The 9,824-nt window shown below is 48.1% G+C and overlaps 1 protein-coding gene across 1 annotated transcript in view; it reads left to right on the top strand.

The window, feature by feature from the left end:
- The window catches only part of CRYL1 (crystallin lambda 1), a 76,996-nt gene that overhangs the window by 17,613 nt on the left and 49,559 nt on the right, over positions 1-9,824 (top strand). The gene's annotated exons all lie outside the window — the stretch shown is intronic.

The raw sequence follows: 9,824 nt of genomic DNA, 5'->3' as shown, positions 1-9,824 counted from the left end.
TGCGGAGCCGCTGTGGCCCCGCAGGTTTCTCAGTGATGCGCCCCCTTCCTGCTGGCGGGGGAGCCGCGCTGCTCGCGTCCCAGGGGCCCCGCGTGAGGCAGGGCTCCGCCTTTCCAATGAGAAGGTGAAACCAGTCCTTTTCGGGGTCCTTTCACAGAGGACATTCACGTGATGGACATGAAATGCTGTCATTACGCACGCGGCGTGACTGACACGTGACCATGCGACCGCCACTCTGTCCTGCTTTTGCATTTTGCACAAACTCTTTCTTAGGCTCTCAGGAGCCGCTCGGCCCCGGCGCCTGCGCCCGTGGCCGTGGGGACGTTTCGACTTCGCTTTCCCCGGAGCCCGGGCGCGCCCGCGGCCGGCGTCGGAAGCCTCATGTCCCGCCTCCGCCACGCATTCTGAGGCCTTCGGGTGCGTTTGTGCCCCATGCAGCGGCACACGTGCGGCTCGTGGTCCCACAACGTGACCCCTGTTGTGTCCTTTTCTTTGAAGTGATCTTTGTAAAGCTTACTTACAGATTTTCCAGCTGGAGCGATCGTCCAGTCATGCCCCAGGGACCATCCCTAGGTCTGCGTTAAATTTCTTTGTCTCCTGGTCCCATTTAAAAATAAAATAGATGCTGTCGGATGGCTTCTATACTATCATGATTGAATTAGGTTCAGGCTCAATGTTTCTTTCCCAAACAGTATATTATTTTTTTTTAAAAAAATGGAGCACCCTCCACAATACGAGAACCTAAAGATGACTTGACTGTGACTAGCCCTTCCATGGGATAATTTCGGGGCAATATCCTAACTTATAATGCATGTCAAGTGCTTAGCACAGTACTCGGCACACAGAACATGCTTAATAAAGTTATAAAAAATTATTTCATAGTGTGCCCACTTGTGTACAGTTTTGGCAGTGGACAAATGACACGGGACGAGGCATGTTGTTCCGCGTGTGTCCGGTGCTGAGCACCGCTCCTGAAGGTGGGCCCCTCTTTTCTGGAATGACTGGACGAGGCAGGTGACATTTACAGTCAGAGCAGCCCTGAGTCAGGCGGTGCGGGGAGAGGCAGCCAGAGGCAAGTGGTGTCCGCCCTGCGAGGTTTAATTCCCTTAAAGGGTCATGCTCTGTCCTTCCAGACACACAGAGTGACAGGGAGGCGGGGGGGTTGTGACCAGTAGGACTTGGGAAGGCTGGGGCCTGCTTGGCCTTAGACAGGTGGCTTTGGGGGCTGGGGCCAGGGCAGAGGTGGGGACAGGGTCTCAGGAAGAGGTGAGCAGAGGGCAAAGGAGCCCATGAGTGCTCCAGACCGAGTGAGGAGAACAGCGTGAGGAGGCGTGGAAAGGCCGGCGGAGGGAACCGAGCCGGGAATGCTGAGAGCCGCCCTGCGGAGCCGCGTGGATGACACCAGCCGACATTTGCCAGGTCCTGGAGGGGCGCACAGCTGCCCTATCCAAGTGTTCTCGTTCAGAAAGAGGGAGTTTGGGTTTCGTTCCGTGTCCCGATTAGAATCCTCCAGGGAAGGTGTTTCGTAGGAGACTGAAACCAATCAGCAGGGAAAACCAGTTAGAAAACCAATCTTCCATTTCTGTCTGTTGCCCTGACTGACCTTCTTGGGCATGTTCCCACGTTTCTTTATGTGACATATGGCGAATTCGATTTGCCAGATTTTGAGACTAATGAATATTCATTCTGTCTGGTTTACCAAACTAACGAGTAAATAACCCCCCTCCCCCACACCAAAGCCCGCCTCATGTTGTGCCATGTGTTTGTTAATTTCTATTAGGTTTCTAACAATCCGGGAATGTTCAAAACATATTTTATAGAAAAATAAAGTTTACAGAAATACTGGTCCGTGATTCCAAAAATGTTTTAATACTTTTGCGTTACCATTTCTCTCGTTTATTTTCTCTCTCCCTCTAACATACTTGGCATTACGCTGTAAATCGAATTTTGTATCATGGTTTTTATTTAAAACCTAGAACATTTCTCGCAGCGTGGTTTGCCCAGGGCTTTGTCAGATGGAAGTATAGTTTTTGGACTTATAGCACTTGTTACATTTCTTACGTGATGTTTAACCTGATAGAACCTTCCGTTTAAGAATGGCACCCGGGCTGAAGTCCGAAGGGCCACCCCCCACCCCACCCCGGTGCTCTCGACCCCTCGCCAGCCGCACCTCTCGTCAACACAACTCCTCCGATTTGTTAAAGGGAACATTCTCACTGTAGAAAACCTAAACTAGGCTCTTTGGAGACATGTTTTTTATGAAAAGAAAATCATTATTACTTTAGGGAATTGCTCAAAAGCGGGAGGCAGCAGTTCTTAGTTTACATCGCTGCTCCCCGCTCTTCAACTGCAAACGATCCGGCTGTAGGCCGTGCCGCGTCCGTGAGCCAGCGCCCCCGAAATGTGAACCTAAGTCTCCCCGGTGGTTTGCCTTCCGCCCAACCCGCCCCCCGAGGCTGGAGCAAGGCTCGGAGTTCCCTCACGGTCTGCTGAGCTGTGGGCGCATGCAGGAGCCAAACCTGAATTGCTAGACCTTAGTGCAATTTTGAAATCAAACCTTGCCTGGCAAGAAAAGCTACTATCCTGGAAAAATAAGTCTGTCTGAAAAGCCTGACTAAAGCGTTGACTCTTCAAGAGCTTAAGGCTCATTAGCTGTGATCCAGAGGCTTGATCTAATCTCTGGGGTTTAAGGCTTGAGCCGGGGGTAGCTGGTAGGAGCCCTGGGAACAGTTGATGGAGTTCTGACGTTTAAGTGGTGTTCCCTTGCACAAAATCAGGGCAGCAGACGAAACTGGAGGTAGATTGTATTACCCACAGAGATAAGCAGAATTTGCATTCTGCACTTTACCTTTAAAATTTAGAAAACAGGTCATTTTGATAAGGACTCTGAGACCTCGTCAGCAGTTGCAGGAAGTGGCGATTGTAAATTCTAACACTGTTTTAAAATTTTTATGTTTCCTTAAACGGCGGAAGCTTGGTGGACTTTGGCCTTGGTTCAGCGCAGCTCGGAATAACCCTTCTCTCACGGAGGTGCGGGTGGGGATGGGGGACTTTTGGGTGGCACCAGGCGTGTGGGATGCCAGCACTGAGGCTATACAGAGTGTTCCCTGAACACAAATTTCACTTTTCCTGTCCCACGTGCTTAAAAGAATCAGATTTACTGAGGTGTGATTTACACACGCTAAAATTCATCCATTTTAGTGTTCGGTTCCACGTGTTCTGACACATGCATACCATCACTTTCAAGCTTTGCCGCATCCCATTACCCCCACCCTGAAGTTAACCTCCCCGCCCCCCGCAACCCCTCCATCTGTTTCTTGCCCCATAGTTTTGGCTTTTCCATAATGTTATACAAAATGGAATCATCCTGTCTGCAAGCTTTGCGTTTGGAGTCTTTCTCAGAGTAAAATGAATGTTACACGCGCACGCGCCGCCTCGGTCATCCGTGATTTGTTTCTTTTCGTTCATGAGTCGTAGTCCACAGTTCGTCTATCCATGCACCAGTGGAAGAACATTCGAGTTGTCTCCGGTTTTTAGCAATTACGAATAAGGCTGGTGTAAACATTATTATATGAACATTTGTTTTTATTTCTTTTGGGTGAACACCTAGGAGTGGAGTAACTAGGCGTAAGGGAAGTGGATGTTTATCTTTGTAAGAAACTGCAGAACTATTTTCGAAAGCGGCTCTCCTGTTTTGCATTTTCGTGTGCATTACGTGAGTGTCAGTTGCTCTACATCTGGGAGGATTAAGGTGAGTCCCCCCAACCTCACGTGCATGCAGTACTACAGTTTTAATTTGCATCTCACTGATGACTAATGACATCAAGTATCTTTTCCTATGTTTATTTGCTATTCATGTAACCTTCCTTTGTGTAGCGTGTCTTCAAACCTTTTGCTTATTTTTTAAAAATTGGGCGGTTTTGTTTCTTATTGAATTTCGAAATTTTCTGGTGAATATATTCTGGCCAAAAATTCTTTGTCCGGTATGTGTTTTGCAAACATTTTCTACTAATGTTTTTGTTTTCTTAACAGCGACTTTTGAAAAACAGCAGTTTTCATTTTCAGTGGAGTCCAATTTAACATTTTTTTTTCTTTTATGGATTATGCTTTTTCTGTTTTCTCATCGGGACTTTATCTGACCGAAGGTCACAAAGATTTTCCTCCTGTGTTTTCTTTTAGAGGCTTTATAGTTTAATATTTTACATGTATGTCTACTATCGATTTTGAGTTACTTTTAATATGAGGTAAAAGGGCATTCAGTTGTTTTTATATCATTTTTTGAGACTATCATTTCTTCATTGAATTGCCTTTGAATTTTGGTCAAAAATCAACTGACTATATGTGTGAGGGGTTTTTCTGGACTCTGTTCTGTTCCACTGATCTGTGGGTCCATGACACTTTGTTTATAGTAAAATTCGAAATCGAGTAATGTGAGTTCTCCACATTTGTTCTTTTTAAAAATTATTTCGGCTAGTCTTAGTTCCTTTGTTTTACATTTTAGAATTAGCTTGTCAGTTTCTAAAAAAAAAAAAAATCCTGCTGAGATTATAGCAAATCTATTCATCAATTGGGAGGAGAATCAACATCTTGAAAGATTGAATTTTCCAGCCCATGAATGCAGTATATTTCTCCATTTATTCAGTCTTAGTTTTAATAGAATCTGTCATGTGTGTGTTTTGTAGTTTTCAGCATATAGGTCTTGACATGTTTTCTTAGATTTATACATAAATATTTCATGGTTCGGGTGCTGTTATAAATGGTACTTTCAAAGCTTTTCAACTTCCATTCCTCATTGCCCGTACATAGTGACATAGTTCGTTTTTGAACGATGTCTTCCATCCTGTGGCCTCGCTAACTCACCGATCGGTCCCAGCAGCGCTTTCGTAGATTCTTCCGGATTTTCTATGTCGACAGTTGTATCTGTGAATCGAGTTTTATTTCTTCCTCTCCAAACGATTGAGTTTTTACTTCTTTTTCTTAACGTATTGTCCTGGCGAGGCCCTTGGGCGTGATGCTGAAGAGACGCAGGGGGAGTGGACGTCTCCGTCCGGTTTCTGGTTTACGTGGGGAAAACATTCAGTCTTTCGTCACTAACTGTGATGTTAGGGTTTTTCGGATATCTTTTTATCAGATGGAAGAAGTTCCCTTTACTTCCCAGTTTGTCGAGAGTCGGTATCATGAATGGATGTCGCATTGTGAATTTTGTCCACCGGTTTTTCTGCATCGATTGAGAGGATCGATCATACGGTTTTTCTTTAATCTGTTGTTATGGTGAATTTTGTTGGTTTATTTTAGAATGCGGAACCAACCTTGCATGCCCAGAATAAACCTCACTTGGTCGTGGCGCATTATCCTTTTTATGTTTTCCTAGATTTAATTTGCTAATATTCGTGGAAGGTTCTCGCATGGTTTTCATACTGGGGTGGCACTGGCCTCATAAAAGGAGTTGAGACACGTCCTCACCTCCCATATCTTCTGGAAGAGTTTGCGTAGGAGTGGTTCCATGTCTTTTTCAGTGTTTTGTAGAATTGACCAGAGAAACTATGTAGGCTTCCAGTTTCTCTGCATCGGAGGCTTTGGACAGTGACTTCACTTCTTTAGTAGATATAGGACTTTTAGGATTATCTACTTTTACCTGAATGACTCTTGGACGGTGTGTGTCTCGAGGAATTTGTGTATGTCATTTGTCACACGCAGACTCATGCCATATTTTTGAATTTATAAGAATAAAGTTGTGTATGACATTCCTTTATTGTTCTTTTACTACCTGGGGTTTTTTTAATTGATGGGCCTTCTTTATTCCTGATCCTGATAATTTATGTTTTCTCTCTTTTTTTCTTTAGTTGATTTGGCCAGTAGTTTAGTCATTTTACTAATATTTTCAAAGAACTGGCTTTTGATTTCATGGGTTTTTGTCTAAGTGACTTTTGTTCTCTATTTCACTAATTTCTGCTGTTAGCTTTCTTTTTTTCCTGCTGCTTACATCGAATTTAATTTGTACTTCTCCTTCTATTTTCTGTTAGATAACGGGTTTGAGACCTGTATTTTCTAATATCAGCATTTAATGCAACACATTTCCACGGCTCGGGCTGTTCGCCACTTTGTTGTTTCCTGGATGACTAGTTACTCTGTTCCTCTTCATTCTTGCTGTCTTCATTTGTGTTTTGCCGATTTTTTTTTTTTTTTTTTTTTGTAGTGGCGTACTTTGATTCCCTTCTCATTTTCTCACATGCATCTTCTTTATAGATATTTTCTCTGTGGTTACCATAGGGATTACATAAAGTATCTTACAGCGATCTGTTTTAAACTGTAGCAACTTCAGTCACACGGCGACAACTCTATTCCTTTGCATCCCCATTTATGTTCTTAATGTCACAAATTACATATTTCTGTATTTTGTTTGGATTAACCTGGTTTAGCAGTTATAGTTACTTTTTGTTTTCATCTTTTAAAGCTTATGCCAGAATCCCCCAGATACAGTGCTGCAGGATTCTGCATTTGTCCGTACATCACCTTTGCCAGAGAGCTCTGAATTTCCGTACGTGTGTGTGTGTTGCCATCCGGCATTTTACCTTGGAGGACCCCCTTTGGCAGCTCTCGTAGGCAAGCCTAGTGGCGATGAACTGCCTTTAGCGTTCGTTTATCCAGGAAGGTGTTTATTTCTCCTTTAATCAATTTTAAAGGACGGTTTGGCCAGATATAGTTTTCTTGGTTGGCAGCTTTTTCTTTCAGCACTTTGAATATATTTTCCCACTGCCTTCTAGCCTGTAACGTTTCTGCTGAGAAATCTGCTCATAATCATAGGCCCGTTCCCCTGTACGCGATTCAGCTCTGAATGAATCCATTTGTCCTTATCCGCTGCACGCCCCCCTCCCTGCCCCGCAATGCTCTTTCTCTGCAGAGGTTCCTGTGCCAGGGGAATTCAGTCAATCTAAATCCAATGCCATGTAGAGAGCAGTGACCTAATTGCCACCTCCAGTACTTTGCTGTCATAAACGAGACTCAGTTGGCCGTCCTTGTATATCATTCCTGCATCATTTGAGTTGCCTTTTTAAGGGCAGGTTCACTGAAAATGGAATGACTAGATACCAGCCCCTTTCTGGCACTCGGGGACGTACTGCCAAGTGACACTGTAAACCTTCCTTACCCTTTTAAGAGCAACCTATGAAGACGGTTTTATCTCCAAGCTTGCCAGTATTGGGTCTATGGATCCTTCAGATGCTTATAAATTGATAAATGAAAACAAATACTTCACCGTTCACGTTTGTAATAACAAACATGTCATCGTCCCAATGTTGGCACTCCTAGTTTGGTTTCTAAAAATCACTGAAACACTGAATGATGGCCCTACTTTCCCCTAAACTTAAAAAGAATAGTTCAAATCTTTGTTTAAAAGGACACTGCCCAGCTCTTTAGAAAGATGGGATGATATTGTAATAAAAATCAGAGAATCGACATAATATTGATTATGTATAGATATAGAAACCTCTCTCTATATATATACACACACATACATATATATATATATACTTATCTTTTCATAGATAGAAACTAAATTGCCCCTTTGCCTGAGACACGATAGGCCCAAAGTTAACGCCCAAAGTCAAAATAAGCACGTGTTTAATATAAACATTTTTATTGTATGAAATCTGTTCAATGGAATATAAAATACCAAGTAAGGGAAACAATGTGAGGGGGAAAAAACGTGATGTCGTCATTAGTTGCAAACATGACGCGTCCATGTGACAGCAGCCATGGCACACGTGTCTGCTGCTCGGGAGGCGGCGACCACTTCAGCGGTAACACCGCTCGCTTTGGGTCCCTTCCCGCAGAGGGTTTTCGTGTGTTGCTGGTGCTGCTGGGCGGCCACTACCTTCCGAGGACGCTGGGTACCGGGCACCACAGAGCACATCCCTGAGCCCTGCCTCTGTAAGTGCAGGCGCATGCAGGTCTCTGTCTGGGAACTGAACACCGGGCCCCGCACGTAGCAGCGGGGGCCGTGGGAAGCACTGCCTGCCGTTGGGCTCCCCTCCAGCCCTCGGGCCTCCTGCTCAAAGTGGACGGCGTTCGAGACCTCGCCCAGGACCCGCTCAGCGGCACGGGCACCCTGGGGTTCCCATCTGCTGACTCCGACCGCCTCGGTTGTGTCCAGTTTCATTTGAAAGTCAATATTCAAAGACTCGTTGCCCAGTGTATCTGTTTGAACAATGGGGGGGGGGGAGGATGAGAATCAAAAGGCTTCTTTCAAGCTGCTGACTTTCACCTTTTCGGAGTTGGGTTGGGCCGTGTCACCCGTCACCCGGGGGAGAGCTTCCTGTCACTCGGGAGCCCTGGCCATTGGCAAGCACTGAATTGCCCATTGTGCGAGGGAACGCGCCTTGGCACTTGAGTAGCTGATCCTGTTGTTTGGCCGAGGAGGTGGCTACCTCCGGCCCTTCTGACGAGAGAGGCCACCGGGAGGGACATCGGGAGAGGCGACGTGCACGCCGTTTCCTGCCGCCTCGGCCTCTGCCGCGTGCCTGCCTGAGGTGGGGGGCTCAGCCAGGTGCTTCCCGGACGGTGCCTGAGTGCCTCACACCTCTCACCCTTGCTGGGACTTGACACAGGCCTTCCCTGAGCAGGGCGTCGACAACCTGACAGGGACTTGTCTGGGGGCCTCTGACACTGTCCTGCCTCCTCTGCGAGTTCACCTGAACTACTCCTGTGGCGCCACCTGAGTTGGTGGGTCGGCGGGGAGGGGGGACCCTTCCCCCCCAAGGGACCGGGTTTTCTCTCCATGTTGCTGAGCACTGCCCGAGCGGCCGACAGCACCGAGGGGCCCCTGTGTCCCCAGGGCCAGCACGCCTCTCTGTCCCCCCACCCAGGGTGGGTGGTGCTGTGTGCCAGCCTCTAACCACCTTCCGGATCTGTGCCTCGCGCTGATCTGTGACAGCCCCCGAGGGCTGCGTGCCGCTGAGTCTTGCCTTGCCATCCCCTCCCCCGTCACTGTGGCCTCCCTGCCCGCGGAGTATTTTTGGTGGTGTTTTGCTGGTTTCCCTTGCGTGTCCCCAGTGTGTCCTCAGCACCTAAGCAGCATGTGGGACGAGGTGCGGACTTGGTGCTCACATTTGCTGAGGACCGAGTGATGCCATTGGAGACCCCATCCGGGATCCCCCGCCTGTGGACTGGAGAGGAGGCGCTGGCCCCTCCATGCGCTCTGCGGCCTGCCCCGGGAAGGTGCCGCCGGGGGTGTGGGGCCTGCCTCGGGGTCCGGGCTGTTAGAGCTGGAGGAGACAGACCAGGGGTTCCGAGCTGGCCTGACCCCGAGGCCGGGGGGCCTTGTCCCTGATCCTCCGGTCGCTGAATAAGAAAAGCACAGTGTGGCGGGGTTCCGGGATGCCAGGCTGCCCCGTCCCCTTGCTGAGGGTAGGGGGTCGGGGCCAGCTAGGCAGGAACCTGTGGGTCGGGGAGAGGCAAGAAAGGGTTTCTCCAGAAAATCTCCAGGCCCAGGCCTGGGCGCTGGCTGTGAGGGACTTGGGGTGGGAGTCCCCGTTCCCCTGGGAGCAGCCTCTCCCCGTGGTCTCAGCAGGGATCCAGGAGCTCTTTAAAGTAAGAACTTCAAAGCTGCCTTCCGGCTGGAAGTGCATGGAGGAAGCCGTTGGAACTGCCGCGGCTGCACGCGCTCCCCTGAGCATCTGGGGAGAGGCCCGGGCCGGCTGCTGTTTGGGGAACGGGGGACGGAGCCCCACGCTGCTCCGCCCGCACCAGGCGATTTTATCCACTGCCTGCTGCAGGGAGGGAAACCCCTTCAGAGATGAGGAAGTGGGAGCCGATCCCTCGTTAGC

This window comes from Pteropus vampyrus, unplaced genomic scaffold (assembly GCF_000151845.1).
Source record: "Pteropus vampyrus isolate Shadow unplaced genomic scaffold, Pvam_2.0 Scaffold52, whole genome shotgun sequence".
NCBI classification, from domain to species: domain Eukaryota; kingdom Metazoa; phylum Chordata; class Mammalia; order Chiroptera; family Pteropodidae; genus Pteropus; species Pteropus vampyrus.
The sequence above is the reverse complement of the archived record's forward strand: the minus strand, read 5'-3'. Positions and strand labels throughout refer to the sequence as shown.